The following is a 20,186-nucleotide window of genomic DNA, read 5'->3' as shown; positions in this document are numbered from 1 at the left end:
TTCTAATTAAAGGTGGAGGATTAAACAACCCTATTCACATCCTACCCGGCCAAGGTGCTGTGTGCAATATAGGAAAGAAAGGAAGAAAGCAATGAAGAGAACACAATAAAAACAATGGGAGTGGGAACATTAGGGCAGAACTGATCTCCAGATACTTGTGGAAGATGGACTGCCAATGAAAGCGAGATAATGATGTCACAGAATGAGGGGAGACAAGAGCTGAGAGACGTTTTGTCCGCTCAGAGCCTCAGAGAAGGTTATGGCTCAGAAATATCAACTCTAGCTGAAATCTGCTGTTTAAAATAGCAATAATTAGGCTGGGCATGGGGTCTCACACCTGTAATCCCAACACTCTGGGAGGCCGAAGTGGGAGGATTGCTTGAGTCCAGGAGTTCAAAACCAGCCTGAGCAACATAGCAAGACCCCGTCTCTACAAAAAAAATTAAAAATTAGCTGGGCATGGTCCCAGCTACTTGGAAGGCTGAGGCAGGAAAATCTCTTGAACCTGGAAGGCAGAGGTTGCAGTGAGTCAAAGATCACACCACAGCACTCCAGCCTGGGCAACAGAGGGAGATCCTGTCTCAAAACAAAACAAAACAAAACAAAAAACCCAAACCAAACAAAGCTAAACCGATAACTAACTAAAGCAGAATAGTTTACTAAAGTCAGGAACATAACAAAGATGGCTGCTCTCTCTGCCATCATTTAACACTGTGGTGGTGATAACGAATTCATCAATCAGATAATTAAAAGCAATTATAGGCATAAGAATGGGTAAGGGAAATGTAAAGCTTTCTCTCTTACAGATGACATAATTATGTACCCAGAAAATTGCCAGGAATCAATGGGAAACATTAAAAAGCAGAAAGAAAAATTAATAAAATAATGAGTTGACAAAGATCAGCATGAAATTAACAGCATTCGTATTTATAAACAACAACGAAACAGTTAACAAGACCCCACTTAAAATGATAAAAAAAATTTAAAATCAAGTTCTTCGTCATAAACTTAAAAAAATTCAAAGCCTAAATATAAGAAACTAATAAAATACCCTTAAATGTCCAACAAAACTGCTAGAAATGAGATGATATTCATGTCCTTGAATTAGAAGTCTTAATATCATGAAGGTGTCAATTCTTAAGATATCACAAACCCCATGACACAAGTTTATGTATGTAACATATGCACATGTACTCCTGAACTTAAAAGTTAAAAAAAAGATAACATATAAATTCAATTCACTTCCAATAAAATTAACATAAGATTTTTTTTCTGGAGTCAGACAAGTACATTAGAAGTTCATTGAGAAAGCCAGGCACAGTGGTGGCTCACGCCTGTAATTCCAGCACTTTGGGAGGCCAAGGCAGGTGGATCACGAGGTCAGGAGATTGAGACCAGCCTGGCCAACATGGAGAAACCCCGTCTCTACTAAAAATACAAAAATTAGCTGGGTTGGGGGCTGCGCTCCCATAATCCCAGCTATTTGGGAAGCTGAGGCAGGAGAATCACTTGAACCCCGGGTGGCAAACATTGCAGTGAGCTGAGATCGTGCCACTGCACTCCAGCCTAAGAGACAGAGCGAGACTCCATCTAAAAAAAAAAAAAAAAAAAAAAAAAAAAAAAAAAAAAAACCTTGTTTTCTTTTTAAATTACCTAGTCTCGGGTCTGTCTTTCTCATCAGTGTGAGAATGGACGAATACACTATTGTTGCATGCCGGTAAACTCTGTACTGTGTTTTCCTGTATGGAAGCCTCTGTCCCTGTGTGGTCATTTAAGTTAGAAGTAACTATAATGAAAAGCTCAGTCCCTCAGTGGCTCTGGCCACCTCTCAAGTGCTCAGGATCCACATGGAACTCATGGCTGCCATAGTGGATGGCACACTTGGGACACACCCATCACGAGACAAAGTTCCACTGGGTAGCAGTGCTCCAGAAGGAACAGGGCAGAGGATTCCATGTTTCTCTCTTTTTTTTTTTTACTTAATTATACATTTTATTTTATTTTTATTATTATTATACTTTAGGTTTTAGGGTACATGTGCACAATGTGCAGGTTTGTTACATATGTATACATGTGCCATGTTGATTTCCTGCACCCATTAACTCGTCATTTAGCATTAGGTATATCTCCTAATGCTGTCCCTCCCCCCTCCCCCAACCCCACAACAGTCCCCGGAGTGTGATGTTCCCCTTCCTTTGTCCATGAGTTCTCATTGTTCAATTCCCACCTATGAGTGAGAACATGCGGTGTTTGGTTTTTTGTCCTTGCGATAGTTTACTGAGAATGATGTTTTCCAGGTCCCTACAAAGGACATGAACTCATCATTTTTTATGGCTGCATAGTATTCCATGGTGTATATGTGCCACATTTTCTTAATCCAGTCTATCGTTGTTGGACATTTGGGTTGGTTCCAACTCTTTGCTATTGTGAATAGTGCCGCAATAAACATACATGTGCATGTGTCTTTATAGCAGCATGATTTATAGTCCTTTGGGTATATACCCAGTAATGGGATGGCTGGGTCAAATGGTATTTCTAGTTCGAGATCCCTGAGGAATCGCCACACTGACTTCCACAATGGTTGAACTAGTTTACAGTCCCACCAACAGTGTAAAAGTGTTCCTATTTCTCCACATCCTCTCCAGCACCTGTTGTTTCCTGATTTTTTAATGATGGCCATTCTAACTGGTGTGAGATGGTATCTCACTGTGGTTTTGATTTGCATTTCTCTGATGGCCAGTGATGATGAGCATTTCTTCATGTGTTTTTTGGCTGCAAAAATGTCTTCTTTTGAGAAGTGTCTGTTCATGTCCTTGGCCCACTTTTTGATGGGGTTGTTTGTGTTTTTTTTGTAAATTTGTTTGAGTTCATTGTAGATTCTGGATATTAGCCCTTTGTCAGATGAGTAGGTTGCAAAAATGTTCTCCCATTTTGTAGGTTGCCTGTTCACTCTGATGGTAGTTTCTTTTGCTGTGCAGAAGCTCTTGAGTTTAATTAGATCCCATTTGTCAATTTTGGCTTTTGTTGCCATTGCTTTTGGTGTTTTAGACATGAAGTCCTTGCCCACATCTATGTCCTGAATGATATTGCCTAGGTTTTCTTGTAGGATTTTAATGATTTTAGGTCTAACATTTAAGTCTTTAATCCATCTTGAATTAATTTTTGTATAAGGTATAAGGAAGGGATCCAGTTTCAGCTTTCTACATATGGCTAGGCAGTTTTCCCAGCACCATTTATTAAATAGGGAATCCTTTCCCCATTTCTTGTTTTTGTCAGGTTTGTCAAAGATCAGATAGTTGTAGATACGCGGCGTCATTTCTGAGGGCTCTGTTCTGTTCCGTTGACCTATGTCTCTGTTGTGGTACCAGTACCATGCTGTTTTGGTTACTATAGCCTTGTAGTATAGTTTGAAGTCAGGTAGCGTGATGCCTCCAGCTTTGTTCTTTTGGCTTAGGATTGACTTGGTGATGCGGGCTCTTTTTTGGTTCCATATGAACTTTAAAGTAGTTTTTTCCAATTCTGTGAAGAAAGTCATTGGTAGCTTGATGGGGATGGCATTGAATCTATAAATGACCTTGGGCAGTATGGCCATTTTCACGATATTGATTCTTCCAACCCATGAGCATGGAATGTTTCTCTTTAGAGGAGGGTTTATGCTCTAATGAAGCATTTAGAACCTTTAAGTGACGTTCCTAGGCATATGCATACTAAGATTCAAAAGTCTACATTAACTCATAGTCTCCATCAAACAGAGTCTGTGCTGTGTCTGCACGTGTGCAGACATGGAACAGCTTTCTCATGCAAGCATGGTGCAGCTTCCTCATGGAAGATTTTGCAGATCAGAAGTATTTACACTCCCTGGAATAGGCAATGCGGAAGCTCGGTAACATAACAATATGAAGTAATATTGTCTTCAAATATGTGTATTTACTCTTTACTATGTATAGGTACCTCTTGTTTTCACACTCTATATGCAAAGAAATGCTTTTATTTTATAGGAGTTAGAACAATATAGGAGCATCTCATAATGTTGGTGACAAATCAGCCTCTCAAATTGCTGAAAGTGGTAATTCATAATTTACACGAGTGATTCACCCACCAGGTTCTTAGCTCCCACAGGATGAAAACTTCTCTCACATGGTGTGTTTAGCTGCTAGAATGGAAATGATTAAAAAACACAGAAACCTTTTACATGTTCTTTGAACATTTTCTCCAGAAGTGCATCAGAGGCTTGTCCTCTTCTAGGTGCATGTGCTCGTGTGTGTGTGTATAAGGGAATGTAGTGTTGTGTGAAGGTCCGACACACAGATTTTTACCTTAGCTTTATGCCTTTCTTTTGTCCCAGGAGAGACATGAGTAGGCTGGAATACAGACAGACCTATATAATGAACACTTCAAATAAAAGAGAATTTCTCTGGCCGGGTGCGGTGGCTCATGCCTGTAATCCCAGCACTTTGGGAAGCTGAGGTGGGTGGATCACCTGAGGTCAGGAGTTCGAGCCCAGCCTGGCCAACATGGTGAAACTCTGTGTCTACCAAAAATACAAAAATTTGCCAGGCATGGTGGTGGGTGTGTGTGATCCCAGCTACTTGGGAGGCTGAGGCAAGAGAATCACTGGAACCCTGGAGGCAGAGGTTGCAGTGAGCTGAGATCACACCATTGCACTCCAGCCTGGGCGACAGAGCAAGACTCCATCTCAAAAAACAAACAAACAAACAAACAAACAAACAAAAAACAGCATTTCTCTCCTTGTATGTGTCCTAGTCTCTCTCTTTAAAAAGTATTGTAGCATATTTACTTAAGTGTGGTACATAAATAGGCTTGGAATCCATGAAACTGACAAAATATGACACACACATATTTGTGCACATGAGTGTATATACAAACACAGACAGATATATACATACCTTTATTATTACAGAGAGTTCATAAATATCGTAAACCATCCTATTCTCAGAAATTTTAGGACCCATGGACTTGGAACATTTTTTTTTTTTCTGAAGAGTTCTCAATGGTATATAAAAATTGCCTTGTGTAAAAATTTAAACTACCAAAGAATATCCTCAAGAAAAACTTTTCGAAAACAGTAGAAAAAAAGCACTCCCCAACTTTGCTAAAGGGGATAAGGATTGAGACATCAGTATTGGCATTTCCTAGTCTGAGATGATAAAAAAAGCTACTATCAAAAAGTGGTTGACTCACCACAAACTAATCTATAAATGCAGTATGACACTTATTCAAATGCTAGCAGTTCAGTGTTCTTACTACAATTTTAAAAAATTCTAGGAGGATTTTCAGAAAAATAACAGAATAATTCTAAAATTCCTCTAGAAAAACCGATGCTTAAAATAGCCACAATTAGTTATCGAATAGACATAATGAAGAAAAAACAGTTTCTCCAAATAAATTATAAAACTACATGCTTTCATGTCATTGATACAGGGATAGAAAAACTCCTGTTTGGTGGATGTGTGTTAAAGGCTAATGCATGTCAGGTGCTATCCTGGGTCCTAATATTAAGCCAGAGAGGTGAGATCACTTGGATTCTAATACAGGCAGACGGAGGGAGGCAGGCAGCAGAAAGACTGTGAGAGTACAGTGAAGCCCCAGGGTAAGAAGTAGGCGGGGTGAAGTTAGGTTACAGGTGAAAGCTCTCCAGTCTTTTCCAGTATGGAAACCACTGTCCATCTTTTACCTTAAAATTAGCCTTTTTTTTTTTTTTTTTTTTTTTTGTGAGACGGAGTCTTGCTCTGTCACCCAGGCTGGAGTGCAGTGGCGCGATCTCGGCTCACTGCAAGCTCCACCTCCCGGGTTCACACCATTCTCCTGCCTCAGCCTCCCGAGTAGCTGGGACTACAGGCGCCCACCACCATGCCCGGCTAATTTTTTTTAGTTGTAGTAGAGACGGGGTTTCACCGTATTAGCCAAGAAGGTCTCAATCTCCTGACCTCGTGATCCACCAGCCTCGGCCTCCCAAAGTGCTGGGATTACAGGCGTGACCCACCGCACCCAGCCAAAATTAGCTAATTTTTAACTTAAAGATTAAGAAAAATGGGTCCCTGGCTTAGATTTTCAAAATCTAGAAACAGATTCATGTATTTTAATAATTTAGTATCTATTAGTGGTGATATCGAAGGTCGTTCCACTAAGGTTATTTAGAAATTTTTATACTTAGTTCTGATAAAATAAATAACTGCAGTTAAAGCTCCACCTGGTGACTTTCCCTCTAGACTTCTCAGAGACTGAGAGAGGATAGGACCACTTCCCATTTCCAAGGATCCCAGAATTCGGACAGACGAAGAAGTGACAAAGAGTGTTACAAGTGTTGTGTTGTATTTTAAAGGTTTATACTTAACAGATTAACATTTTTATCCTCTATATTCATTGTATTAATTAGATACGGAGTTGGGCTGCAGTCTTTGTGTTTTTCCTAAGAATTAGCCTGCAGTTGTAATTAGAAGCTAAATGTTGCTGAAGTGCTATGAAGCAAACTAATTTAATAATTTTAGCTTCATTGTCCAAGTCTTAATCAAAGCTTTAAAAAATTTCTTTTCATTTCTGACTTTGAAATGTTGGAACCTGGTTTGAAATTCATTCAGAGTAGCCTTTTCCTGTAGCTCTTATTCTTTGATCAAGTACCTTCTGCTTTATCTAATAGAGACCATTGTTAAAGGAAAATAAATCTGTCATTGATATGCACGGTGGATTGGAAGCAGGCAGATACGAGACTGGGAGAAAAATTAAGAGGCTGCAAACAAAATCTTCAAGTTTTGTGCATAACCAGGGATACTTCTGCTGGGAGTACAGGCTATAGGATAGCTGTGCACTTGCACAGCTCAGGGTGGGTGGAGGCGCAGGGCTGCCATCCACACTGGAGTCTAATTTAATTACACGAGGCATAGCCTATGAGGCATACGAAGTAGCCCATTTTCTGTTATCTCTTTAGTGAAAGTCCGTGTGCTTGCCCAGTACATGGTGTGTATGTGTGTACACATGTGTACATATCTTTTTTTTTTTTTTTTTTTGAGGTGGAGTCTCGCTCTGTTACCTAGGCTGGAGTGCAGTGGTGCCATCTTGGCTCACGCCATTCTCCTGCCTTAGCTGGGATTACAGGCACATGCCACCACACCTGGCTAATTTTTTGTATTTTTAGTAGAGACGGTGTTTCACCATGTTAGTCAGGATGGTCTCAATCTCCTGACCTCGTGATCCGCCTGCCTCAGCCTTCCAAAGTGCTGGGATTACAGGCGTAAGCCACCACGCCCAGCCCATGTGTGTTCATGTGTACATTGCATATACATATGTGTACACATGTATATGCTCATGTATGTGTGTTTGTCTATTTGTGGATATATTTTTGTAAAAAATACGTCTTGAAGACTACTTACAAAACTTTCTTTGTGTCTCATTCACTTGGTGAATGTATACAGATGTACTGTTTTCAAAAGTATATGTTGTAAAGCTGAAGGTGAGTTGCCCTAAAATGCAAATATCTGACTTACGTCTTGACATGTACAATATTTTATTTTAATCGAATCATCATGAAATGAATGTGTGTTTATGAAGAAAGAATACTTCTATTTTTAGAAAGTTTCTGAGTGAATTAATGAATTGGGTTTTGTAGATGTTTGAGGGATTTAATTGATTTGTCTAACATGCTATTATCTAAAAAATGAGTGAGAATCTGATGAGATTTTCCTTGCAGGCAAAAGAAAGCTTACTAAAGAAAAAGACCTGGTTTCTTTCATGAAATCTTGTCCCCCAGTTTTTTTAAGATTCAAGGACAGTCACCTAAATATTATAGTGATGAATTATGGGAGGGGTTGCAATGGAAGCAGGACTAGTCTTCCTTATGAAATCCTCCATCTCTTCTCATAAGGGCACCAGAAAGAAATCTGGAGGTCTTTGAAGGAGTCATCCTGACTACTCCATGTACCCAAGCCCACAGAAAATCCTGCTGCTTCTGCTCCCAAAAAGACACCCCAAGTCTGCCATTCATCATCTCCTCCCAACAGCACCCCTAGTCCACACTACAGCACCTGCAGTGGGGCCACTCAGGACCCCCTGACCCACCTCCATGCCTCTGTCCCGGGCTTACAGCCTGCTTTCCCCACAGCAGCCAGGGAATCCTCATATTTATGTATTTTTTCAATCCCTAATAGTTATGGGCTGAATGTTTGTGTCTCCCCAAGATTTACATATTGATGCCCTAACTCCAGTGTGGGGTTTTTGGAGATGAGGGCCTTTGGGGTGATTAGATTTAGGTAAGGTCGTGAAGGTGGAGCCCCATGATGAGATTAGCACCCTTAGAAGGAGAGACACCAGAAAGCTTTCTGTCTGTCTCCCCTGTGAGAGCATACAATGAGAAGACACCTGTCCACAGGCCAGTAAGAGAGCCCTCACCAGGAGCCAAATCAGCAGAACCTTGATCTCGAGCTTCTAGCCTTCAGAGGTGTAAGGAACAAATTTCTGTTGCTTAAGCCACCGAGCCTCTGGTATTTTGTTATAGCTGCCTGAGCTGACAAGAACACAAATACATTTAAATTTTCAAAAATTAAAATGATATTGAAAGATATACATGGAGGAGTCCTATCCTCATTTCATTCACATCCACCCTGTGGTCCTACGATCAGTTTATCTTATAGCCCTATGCTTATCTGGCATCCATGTTCGTGTTAAAAAAATAAATGATCTTTTTAACATGCAAGTCAGGTAGCTTCCTGATGGGGTTTGGTTCTGTGTCCCTGCAAGCCTCGCCTCATGTTGAAATGTGATCCCCGGTGTTGGGGGCGGGGCCTGGTGGGAGGTGATCGGATCATGGGGGCAGATCTCTCACGAATGGCTTAGCACCATCCCCTTGGTGATGAATGAGTTTTTGCTCAGGTAGTTCACAGGAGAGCTGGTTGTTTAAAAGAGTATGACATCTCCCCTACACCATCCTGCCCCCCCGCCATCTCTCCCTTGTTCCCACTCTCACTGTGTAACTCCCCCTTCTCCTGCTGCCATGATTGGAAGCTTCTCGATGCCTCCCTAGAAGCAGATGCTGGTGCTATGCTGTTTGTACAGCCCGCAGAAACAAACCGATTAAACCTCTTATTTTCTTTATAAGTTACCCAGTCTTGGCCGGGTGTGGTGGCTCACACCTGTAATCCCAGCACTTTGGGAGGCTGAGGCAGGTGGATCACTTTAGGTCAGGAGTTCGAGACCAGCCTGGCCAATATGGTGAAACCCCATCTCTACCAAAAATACAAAAATTAGCCAAGCGTGGTGGTGGGTGCCTGTAGTCCCAGCTACTTGGGAGGCTGAGGCAGGAGAATCACTTGAACCCGGGAGGTGGAGGTTGCAGTGAGCTGAGATCACACCACTGCACTCCAGCCTGGGCAACAGAGTAAGACTCTGTCCCAAAATAAATAAATAAATAAATAAATAAATAACCCAGTCTCAGGTATTTATAACAATGCAAAATGGCCTAATACACTTCCCTACTAATTTTCTTTTTAAAAAAGAAAGAAAAACCTCCAACTGCATCCTCATCCTGTATTAACCAAGTAAAACCTGAAGTCTTTCTCAAGGCTGTACCATTTCTGGCTCATTCTCTCTCCGACCCCATCACCTATCCATCCCTTATTTTCTCATTTCTCTCCATGCACATGGGCCTCCTTGCTGACCCTCCAACATGCAAAGCACCTGCCCGCCTCGAGGTCTTAGCTCTTGTCACTCCTCCTGCCTGGAACCAGCTCTTCTTTGATATCCCTTGGCTACCCCTCACCTCATTTAGGTCTTTGCTTAAATGTCACCTCTGCAGTCTCCTCTGCCTACCTTCCTAGGAAGCACCCTCATTCTCTTTCCTCTTCATACATGTACCACTATCATTTACTACTTTTTTAAAATAAATTTTCTAACTCCATGCCAGTCAACAGAATGTCTGTAGCAGAGGCCTTGTTGCTCTCGTTTTCCCTGTGTTCTTGCCTGGCACAAAGTAGAGGGTCAATGAATGGTGATTGCATGAATATTAGCGAATTGCTCAGGAAGGCTCCTTGCTTTTGTCTGATTTGCTTTTCCCATTTCAAGTTCATTGCACTTTCCGCAACAGATGTGTTCCTCCAAAGTTGTGTGTGAGCTGAATTTTCCCAGGTTAAAATCTGTTTTAAATGCATTAATGCAGTTTCCTACTCACTCCAGATGAATACTTTGCAGTCACCCCAACATCTGTGTTGCGAATTTAGTCCTTGCTGTACTCTGTTCTTTCAGCGACTTATGTGTGTATTCTAAAGTGTGTGTCTAAATTCTCCTAAGAGAGACATGCCTGGGAGTATTTTCAAAAGCCAGTTGTTGTTTTCCAGCATTCTAGGTGAATGTTCTAACCTCCCCAGGCTGGAGCAATCACCTTCGCTGGCAAGTCTTTGATATCAATGGAGAGGAATTAAGTCATGGGACCTCTTATCTCTGGGCACCGAGTTGGTTTGGAAGGAAAGTTCCAGATGAAGAATAGTGTTTGGTTATAACTAATTCTTCTAATTATTTGTATGTAGCACTGAGTTTGAATTTACAAAGTGCCAGCCACAATCCTGGAAAACTTTTCTATCAGTGGAGTCTCCTTCAGTGGCCCGTGGCTGAAAACAGCCCAAACAAGCAAAACAAAGTGGAATTTACTGTTTTACATAAGTCGAAGTTCAGAAATAAAGGTGACTGCGGGTGCTGTGAGAAACACCCCGCAGGACCCAGTCCTCAGTCTCACACAAACCATTGCTGCAGATGGTGGCTGTCCCACCAGACCCCTCACCCATCCTCTTAACGTCACCGTCATTGGGAAAGAAAGAATTTCTCTACCCTTCAATTTAAAAAACTGACTTAGGAGGCTGAGATGGGAGGATCGCTTGAGTCCAGGGGGTTGAGGCTGCAGTAAGCTGTGATCGTGCCACTGCACTCCAGCCTGGGTGACACGGCGGGACCCTGTCTCAAGAAAGAAAAAGAAAGAAAAAGAAATGGTGCCTGTCCTTGTACCAAAGGGTTAGGGCATGCTGATGAGCTGAGATGTAACATTTCCAGCTGAGCACTGAAGTAAGTAAGTCTCACAGACCCGTGCACAATGCAGTGACCCATCCCTCACTGGACACCTTTTCAGAGGAATTCTAAGGGACGATTGTAGTCGATCTTCCTACTGGGATGGATGATTACAGCCAATCTTCCTACTTTCCTGTGAAAATGCCGTTGAGCCAGAGCTGTACAGGCTCAAACAAAGGTTTGTTTCTAGACAACACCTGGATTTGATTTCTTTTGTGCAGACCTCAGGGACGTGCTTCTGGGAAAGCTGCTGAAGTTCATAACCAAGACTCTCAGAAGAGTTCCCCGTCTTTCTCTCTCTGCCATTCTCTAGCCATGCAGCAACATCAAGTTCCGACAGCAGATTATCAGGGTATGCATGGGAAACCTGAGGCTTCAACAGCACATTTCACCCTGGCAGCCTAAAGGAGTAACTTCTTGCCTTTGCAGAGCTTGAGTTGTGGAAATGGAAGAGAATGCAGCCCTCGTGGCCAGGCTTCACTGAGAACGCACCACCCTCCCTCATGTACCCTGGTTGTATTGAAATGCAGGCACTCATTGTCACAGAGCCAGGGGACCTGTGGAGAGGAGAGGAAGCACGTCATTCCTCAGGCTGCCCTGGCTGGATCAATTCAAATCTTTAAACGTTATCGAACACCTCCAGAGTACGGAGCCCTGTGCTAGATGCTGAGAGTGAGGAGGCAGGAGAACAGAGGTGGGGGTTGAGGAGTGGAGAGAGGGGCACACAGACTGGAGCGAGAGGGCTGGGCTCCAATCCCAGCTCATTGTCTCTGTGACCTTAGAGGAGCAGCTTAACCTCTCTGTGCTTTCACTTCCTTATTTGTAAAGTGGAGAATGGCCAACCTGCCTCATACGGTTAGGGTGAGGATTAAATGAGTTGATGTACATAAACCACACCTTTTTCTTTTTCTTTTCTTTTTTTTTTTTTTTAAGACAGGGTCTCGCTCTGTCGCCCAGGCTGGAGTGCAGTGGCGTGATCTCAGCTCACTGCAGCCTCCACCTCCCAGGCTCAAACCATCCTCCTGTCTCGGCCTCCCAAGTAGCTGGGACTACAGGCTCATGCCACCATGCTCGGCTGATTTTTTAAAACCTTTTGTAGGGATGAAGTCTCACTATATTGTCCAGGCTGGCCTCGAACTCCTGGCCTCAAGCAATCTTTCTGCCTCGGCCTCCCCATGTGTTGGGATCACAGGCATGAACCACCATGCCCTGTCCTTATAAACCACGTTTTATGCTAAGGCTGGCATGTGGGGTGGTCCTGTAACTGTTGCGTTTATGTAAACACCTGCTCTGAGGGTTTCTGCAGAATCCCAAGCCTTTCACTGTAGCCTCCCCAATAGATTGCAGTGGTCATACATGGCAGTTTCAGAATGACATGCTTTCATTCTACAGCCAAAAACCTTGCAGCTTTGTGACGACCAGGCTCAGTGTGGGAAAGCGAAGTGGACAGTGAGATTCAGGGTACACCTCAGTGGTGTAATGGAAGAGGAGAGTCTCACAGCCTCTCACTCCAGGGCCGCAAATGGACACACACTTAATCGTGTGCGCTAAACTTTTTTCACCTTCGCAAAACCACACCTGAATACATTTTGCTATATTTTTCTTCACTGAATACTTTCTAAATGACCAACATGATATGACTCACATTTTTCACACCAAGATTTTGGTTGCTTTCCCTCTCAAATGGAACAACTTATAGTTAATTTGAAAAACATTATATATTTAGCTTGGCACAAAGATTATATATTTTCCCCATGAATTTTTCTTTGAGAAAGTATAAATTTTACAACTCTCTTTTTATCATACTGATTTGAAAATGGTGGCGTTGAGTAAATTAGATGCTGAGGTTCATTAATTGGATTTTTGAGGGGCAGAACCAGTAGTTTTTGTTGTCAAAATAGTCCAGGTGGCTCTCCATGTGAAGAGGATGGAGGACCGTGTCTGGCAGGGATGTCCAGAGGAGAGAAGCCAGTCATGGGTTCTTAGCTTCTGTTTCTGATTGGACCAGTGAAGCCCTTTCCTTGTCCCTCTGTCCCTTAGACAGAAACTAAAAACCACGGCTTCAGGCTGCTAAAAGCCTAAAACACAAAACAGAACAACAAGAACAAAATAAGCCAGGTTTGAAAAGCGTGGCACTGTAAACCCACTGGCAGGCTACAGGTTTGCCAGGCCTAGCAGATACCAGCAGGTTTTAAACTCAGGGGACATGCTCTTCACTAATGTGTCTGCGACTGGATACTATTTTTGGAGTTTTGACCTTATGTGTTTCTTCCCACCTCACTCTCTACTTGGCATTTTCCCCATTCTGAATTTGGGGCCTCACTTACCATTTCTGGGACACAAGGTAAGCTGTCAGGGTTCTCCTCGTTCCTTGGAACCTATTCTTGGAAAATACTAGATGGAACCATATTTCTCTGTCTAGAATGTATTGTATGCAATTTGAGAAAACTAATTTTTCTTTTTACATAATGATCTATCATCACAATCACACTTTACCAAATATTTACGATATAATGTTTTCCTACTAATTTTGATATCGCCTTCTATAATAGAAATATTCATTATATGAAAAATGTATATACCCACATACACACACACGCACACACACACACACACACAACTCTTTCCAAATTGTTTTCCCTCTTCATCAGTCTGTATTTTTTCCTTTGAGCCACACAGTTTTACCTATTATGGCTTTGCAATATGTGTTAATTCCTCTCTCTTTGCTTTCTATTTTCAAAATTGGTATAATTCTTAGTAGAACTGCATATCTTATTCATGCATATAATTGTTATAACCACTTTTTCTCAAATTCCTTGTAAAGTCTTACTGGAATTTTTTTTTTTGAGATGTCCTCATCCTTTATTAGAAAGGTAGATAGGTTCTGTGGTATGAATGTGTTACCCAAAGCTCGTGTCTTGGAAACTTAATCCCCAGTGCACCAGTGTAGAAAGGTGGGACCTTTGAGAGGTGAGAAGGTCATGAGGGCTCTGCCATCACAAGTGGATTAATGCAGTTATTTCAGGAGTGAGTTACCTATTGCAGGAATGGGTTGGTTATTGTGGGAGTGGGTTAGGTATTGCAGGAGTGAGTTGGTTATCGTGGGAGTGGATAAGCTATTGAGGAAGTGGTTGGTTTTTGTGGGAGTGGGTTAGCTATTGCAGGAGTGGGATGGTTGTCATGGGAATGGGTTAGCTACTGCAGAAGTGGGTTGGTCATCTCTGGAGTGGGTTAGCTATTGCAGAAGTGAGTTGATTATCATGGGAATGGGTTAGCTACTGCAGAAGTGGGTTGGTCATCTCTGGAGTGGGTTAGCTATTGCAGAAGTGAGTTGATTATCATGGGAATGGGTTAGCTACTGCAGAAGTAGGTTGGTTATCACTGGAGTGGGCTCCCGATACAAGGATAAGTTCAGTCCCCATGCCCTTGTCCCATGTGTGTGCTCCTTTGCCCTTCCACATCCTGCCGTGGGATGATGCAGCAAGAAGGTCCCTGCCACATGTGGCCCCTTGATCTTGGATGTCCCAGCCTCTGGAACCATGAGCCAAATAAATTTCTATTTATTACAAATTGCTATTCTCAGGTATTCTCTTATAGCTGCACAGAACAGACTAAGACAATTGGTGGATGGATGGATGGATGGATGGATGGATGGATGGATGGATGGATGGATGGATGGGTGGATGGATAATATATAAATAGATATGCATCATCTAAGAAGTGTTCTCCTTAGGGAGAGAGGAGTAAACTCTCAGATTAAATTTTTTCATAATTAAAGCTTCCCCATAGAATGAATTGCTTGGTGGCTAGGATGTAACAGATCTTTATTTGGGCATCCAGTCTTCCCCAGATATATTTACTACAATTATAATTTATATATCGTGTATCTTTCCCTAAGGTGAAGATGTGATCCTCATCATGCATAGCCAACCCCCTCCTCTTTTGCCTGTCCACATTATTTGGGCCAACCCAGATATTTTTCCATCATCCCTTATGATAGAATGAACAAGTTTCCTGGTCCTGCCAGGCATGTCTGCTGATTGTCTTCTTAGAAAGATTGTGCTTCCCACATATGAGAAGTAAGCCCCACAGGAGAGCTCTCTCTTGCTCTGCTCCCTACAGTTTTAGACACAGTCAAGTGAGAAGTGATGTCTGGAGCTTACGCAGCCATCTTGCAACCAAGAAGTGACAAGCTTCATGAGGAAAAAAACAGGCACTAAAGAAAGCAGTTCAGAGGAAGGGAAAGGTGATGGTATCATTGAGCTGAGACCATTTATCTCCAGACTTCTTTTAAACAAAAAATTTCTCTATGATTTAAGCCACCATATGTTGTGCTTTCTCTTACTTGCAGCCAAAAGTGTCAGAGGTAGGCAGTGTTTATATCAGTTTGCCCACAAATGTGTCTCCTGTCCTCAGCACAGTGCTTAGCAAATGATAGGAATGCAATTAGTGTTTGTGGCATAAAAGCAACATGGGATGTTGGGTCTGGCTGAGAGAACTGAAGCCCCTAACTTTCAGATGCTACATACACCTGTTTTTCTAGGATTTTCCCACGTAGAAAGGCTTTGGCCCCAAATAAAAGTCCTTGGTTGCAAAGGCTGTCAGTTCTGCCACTGCCTGTGAGTTTTTGGTATCTTGAATGCTTTCTGGCTCTACAGCCTGAGATGAATCAAAGTAGAGTTCAGTGCAGCCAGTGCAGGTGTGAATTCTCAAAACTGGATACCACTGTGGAACTTTCCTTTCAGTTCTAGGAAAATTTTGGAAAGAAAAGCTTTGACAGATAAAGGACAGTAAAATTATTTGTGAAAATCATTCAATCAACAATCACTGTCACTGATTACGTCAGACACATTTCTGAGCATTGGGGAAGAAATAGAAAGATACCATTCTTACAGTTTTCCTGAATTCTAAGTTCCCACTTTCGTTTCTCTGTGTGTCTTCCATCCAAAGATGGGCTTAATGCAGTCATCTAGACCCAAATGAGAAAGTGTGAAGTTTCTGATGGATTCCACTGTCATCACTTTCCAGAGCTATATTTCATTTAGTTTTATGGTGTTCGTCAGAAAGTTTAAATGCATAACATAATTTAGACTGGGCGTGTTTTAAAGACTCTTGTTCATCAACACCACAATTAAATCTAATTTCTGAACCCAAGTGACAAACGCACACTTGGTGAGTGATGGGTATGGCAAACTCAGTCTCCCAGACAAACAATACTCTCTTCTGAAAGCTCACAGGGCAAAGAAGAATTTACAAAAGACCATTTGAAGAGATTAATAAACATCTATTAAGTTTTCTATGTTGAGATGTTCTGAGAGAGGTGAGCTGTTGAAGGTAGAAAATGGGCTCTATGTACATCTTTGAACCAGAAAAACAGGAGAATATTGTCGATATGCCTATGAGATTAAGAATGGGGTTATTTTTCTGCTTGGGACTTAGGAGAAGATATGAGATATTAAATAGATTCACCCACAAACAAGTAAGTATGTTTAGGTGATACATTCCTAGTGAAAACAAATTTTAAGTCACAATCTCAGGTGTGCAAGCAATGTGACTGCCTTCATACTTCTTGGATACCTTGTCAGGTTACAAAAACCTGAAGACATAACAAACATATAGGCAATATAGACATATATTGCCTCCACAAAAATTAACAAGAATATGGCTTTTTTGTATTTGCCTTTGGGTATTTTTAAGAAATAAAAAATTGGGGGTATAAAACCATCTTTAAACATGCCATGCCTTTATGTAGAGTGTTTAGTTTCGGCACTTTAAGAAAGAATCATTAGCGATGAGTGAGGAAAATCACAGGTTTACTTCTGTCTGTTAGGGAAACCCAAGCTGCTAAGCCCCCACCGAAGGAAAGCCTGTCGATTCTCCATGGACTTCCAAAGTCCCAGTTCCCTGCATGCTGTGGGTCTCCTCCAGTCTCTAAGTGACCTTGTCCACTTAGACAACAATGGCCTAGCAGCATTGAGTCTTCCTTCCAGCCAGTAGGAAAGGAAAAGACGAAGTAGCACACAAGCCGATTTCTCTTATGGATGTGACTTTGAAACTGCACAAATGTTCGTTCTCATCTTCCATTGGCTTGAACTTAGTCACGGGTCCGCCCCAACCATGTGACTGTCGTGCATGTGTGTCCAGTCTACAGCTTGGGGGCTTTAGTAGTAAAAGAGAGGATGGGAAATAAAATGTGGGAGATAATTAAGACTGTCCGCCACAACCATCATCTCCAATCCCATTCCTCTACCCGCTGTTCCATTGGGCACTTCTGCCAGTATGTTTAATGTGTATCTTTTACATAAATGTGTTTATGCTAATTTTACATAAATAATGATAGTGAACATATCATTCCACTATTTTTTATTGAATATGGTTTTGAGATTTATTCATACCAAGACATACCTATATCTGTATCTAGATATAATAGATATATAGATATATATATAGTGTATATCTATATAATTATATATGATATCTTATATATAGATATATATAGTGTATATCCATATAATTATATACTTTATATAATATATACTATATATTATATACTTTATATAATATATACTATATATTATATACTTTATATAATATATACTATATATTATATACTTTATATAATATATACTATATATTATATACTTTATATAATATATACTATATATTATATACTTTATATAATATATACTATATATTATATACTTTATATAATATATACTATATATTATATACTTTATATAATATATACTATATATTATATACTTTATATAATATATACTATATATTATATACTTTATATAATATATACTATATATTATATACTTTATATAATATATACTATATATTATATACTTTATATAATATATACTATATATTATATACTTTATATAATATATACTATATATTATATACTTTATATAATATATACTATATATTATATATATTATTTTATAATACATTATATATAATATATGTATGTATTATATTATCTATTATATAGTATATTATAAATGTTATATAAATATATATTTATAGCCATATGTACATATCAATGTATCAATATAGATATATCTATAGCAGTATATTATAGATATATTTATATAGAAATATATCTAGATATATAGATTAGTAGATAGATATATAAATATCTGTGTGCATCTATGTAGATGTAGATATACAGATATATCTATGTAGATATAGATATACAGACATAATAGTATTTTATCTTATAAATACATCTCATATCCTTTTTATATGTAAATATATATATATTCATTTGCAATCCATGGAAAAGAATACCCATTCTTTTATTGCACATTTGCCTGTCTGGACATTTTTGTTGTTATCCCTTTTTCACTAGGATAAACGTTACAGCGAACATCCTTGTGCAAATCTCCATAAGAACATTACAAAAATACTCATAACCTGAAGTCCAGTAACTAAGTATATACCCATAAGAAATAATTTAGATTGGGCTTCAAGACCACAATTAAATCTAATTTAATTGTGGATGCCCATAAGAAATGGGTATATACTTAGTTACTAGACTTCAGGTTATGAGTATTTTCTGTTTTATCAAATACTGACAAATTCCTCTCCAAAGTGGCTTTACCAATTCAAAAACCCATCAGCCTCATATCAAGCACCATTCCTCATTCTTGCTATCCTTAGTACTGTCAAACCTTTCCATTTGCACCCATCTGATGGGTAAAAATTGCTACCTCTAGTTTTCCACAATGAAAATTAATTTCTGTTTTGTGTCTCCCATTATATTTGCTGATAGAATTTTTGAGGTAATTTCGGGGTACTCACATTTTTAGAGGAACACTTACGTAGAGGCATGGTGGATGGACTACATATAGCCTCCACGCGATTGTTTTTAAGAGCTTTGTCGAAGTATAATTTACATTCCATAAAACTCACCCCTTCTGAGTATACAAGTCAAAGACTGTTCGTGTATTTATAGAGGAGTGTAACCATTACCACAATTCCATTTCAGAACCTTTCTATCACCCCCAAAAGATTCCCGTGAGCTTTTGCGGCCAATCTGTCACCTCTATCCCAGGCAACCACTAAAGTTTCTGTGATAGATTTGCCACTTCTGGATGTTTTCTGTAAATGAAATCATACAGTATGTGGTCTTTTTAATGTGATGTGTTTGAGCTGGCGTGGTGTCACATGTCATTAATTTCATCTGTGGGCATTGTATGTGCACAATCCAGCACCGCTGAGCCTTGCACACCACCCAGCGTCTATGCTACTAGACCCTGCTTCTCACAGTCCTCCTCACGGGTATCCCTCTGTCTCCCCCTTCTCCAGGATGGCCTATATTTGGGAGTACTTTATTCTACCTATCACAGGAACCTCACAATAGTTTCTAAGAACTCATGCAGGCCCGGAGAGGTGTAGCTGTTTCCTTAGTAGAGATTAGCGAGAAAAACACTTCTTGTCATTTTCGAGCCAACTGATCTCAATAATTGTATTGACCAACTGGGTCAAGGACTTGGGCTTCAGGTAGTGTTTCCGCCCAGGCAGGCAGTCCTCACCGGCTCCTTTCATGTTCAGAGTTTGTATTCCCAGCTCTCACAAAAGTGTATTGAGGAGAACAGTAGACAGCAGAGGATAAAATCTCTTCATGTATCTGAGCAGAAACTGTAATTGACAGTAAAAGCTGCAACTCCTGCTCAGAGGCCAGGTTTGTTTCCCCACCCATCACTGAGGATGGTACAGTTTGATCAATGGCACAGCATCCTCCGCCTGTCGCTGAAAAATGTGCAGTGCCACAAAACCACTTTGAGAATGAAGCCATTTAATTCCGTTTCTAATTTTGCCTTGTTAAGGGGGAAATGGTGACAATGAAAACACTGTTGCTTTTTTAAATATTAATTTTAAAATGATGATCCTGTCAGGAAAAATATTTCTACTTGACAGTGGGGTGGATGTCTTTTCTGAGAAGCCTGACAGATGAGTGGCGGAGTTTCTGGGGGGATGTTTATGTTTCCCAGGGAATGTCTCAGCCACGGTAACTTGGATAACATTTCTTGGCTCTTTCTGTTGTACACCTGTCACTGCAAGTTTTGATGGGCATTTCTGAGTGATGAATATTACCTGCAAGAGGAAAA

At 40.5% G+C, this 20,186-nt stretch overlaps 1 protein-coding gene across 3 annotated transcripts in view; it reads left to right on the top strand.

The window, feature by feature from the left end:
* Positions 1–20,186, top strand: part of TMEM132D (transmembrane protein 132D) — an 835,610-nt gene that overhangs the window by 491,028 nt on the left and 324,396 nt on the right. The window lies entirely within an intron of this gene.

The sequence above is a fragment of the Symphalangus syndactylus genome, chromosome 13 (genome assembly GCF_028878055.3).
Source record: "Symphalangus syndactylus isolate Jambi chromosome 13, NHGRI_mSymSyn1-v2.1_pri, whole genome shotgun sequence".
In the NCBI taxonomy this organism is placed as follows: Eukaryota; Metazoa; Chordata; class Mammalia; order Primates; family Hylobatidae; genus Symphalangus; species Symphalangus syndactylus.
This window is presented reverse-complemented; position numbering and strand designations above follow the sequence as displayed.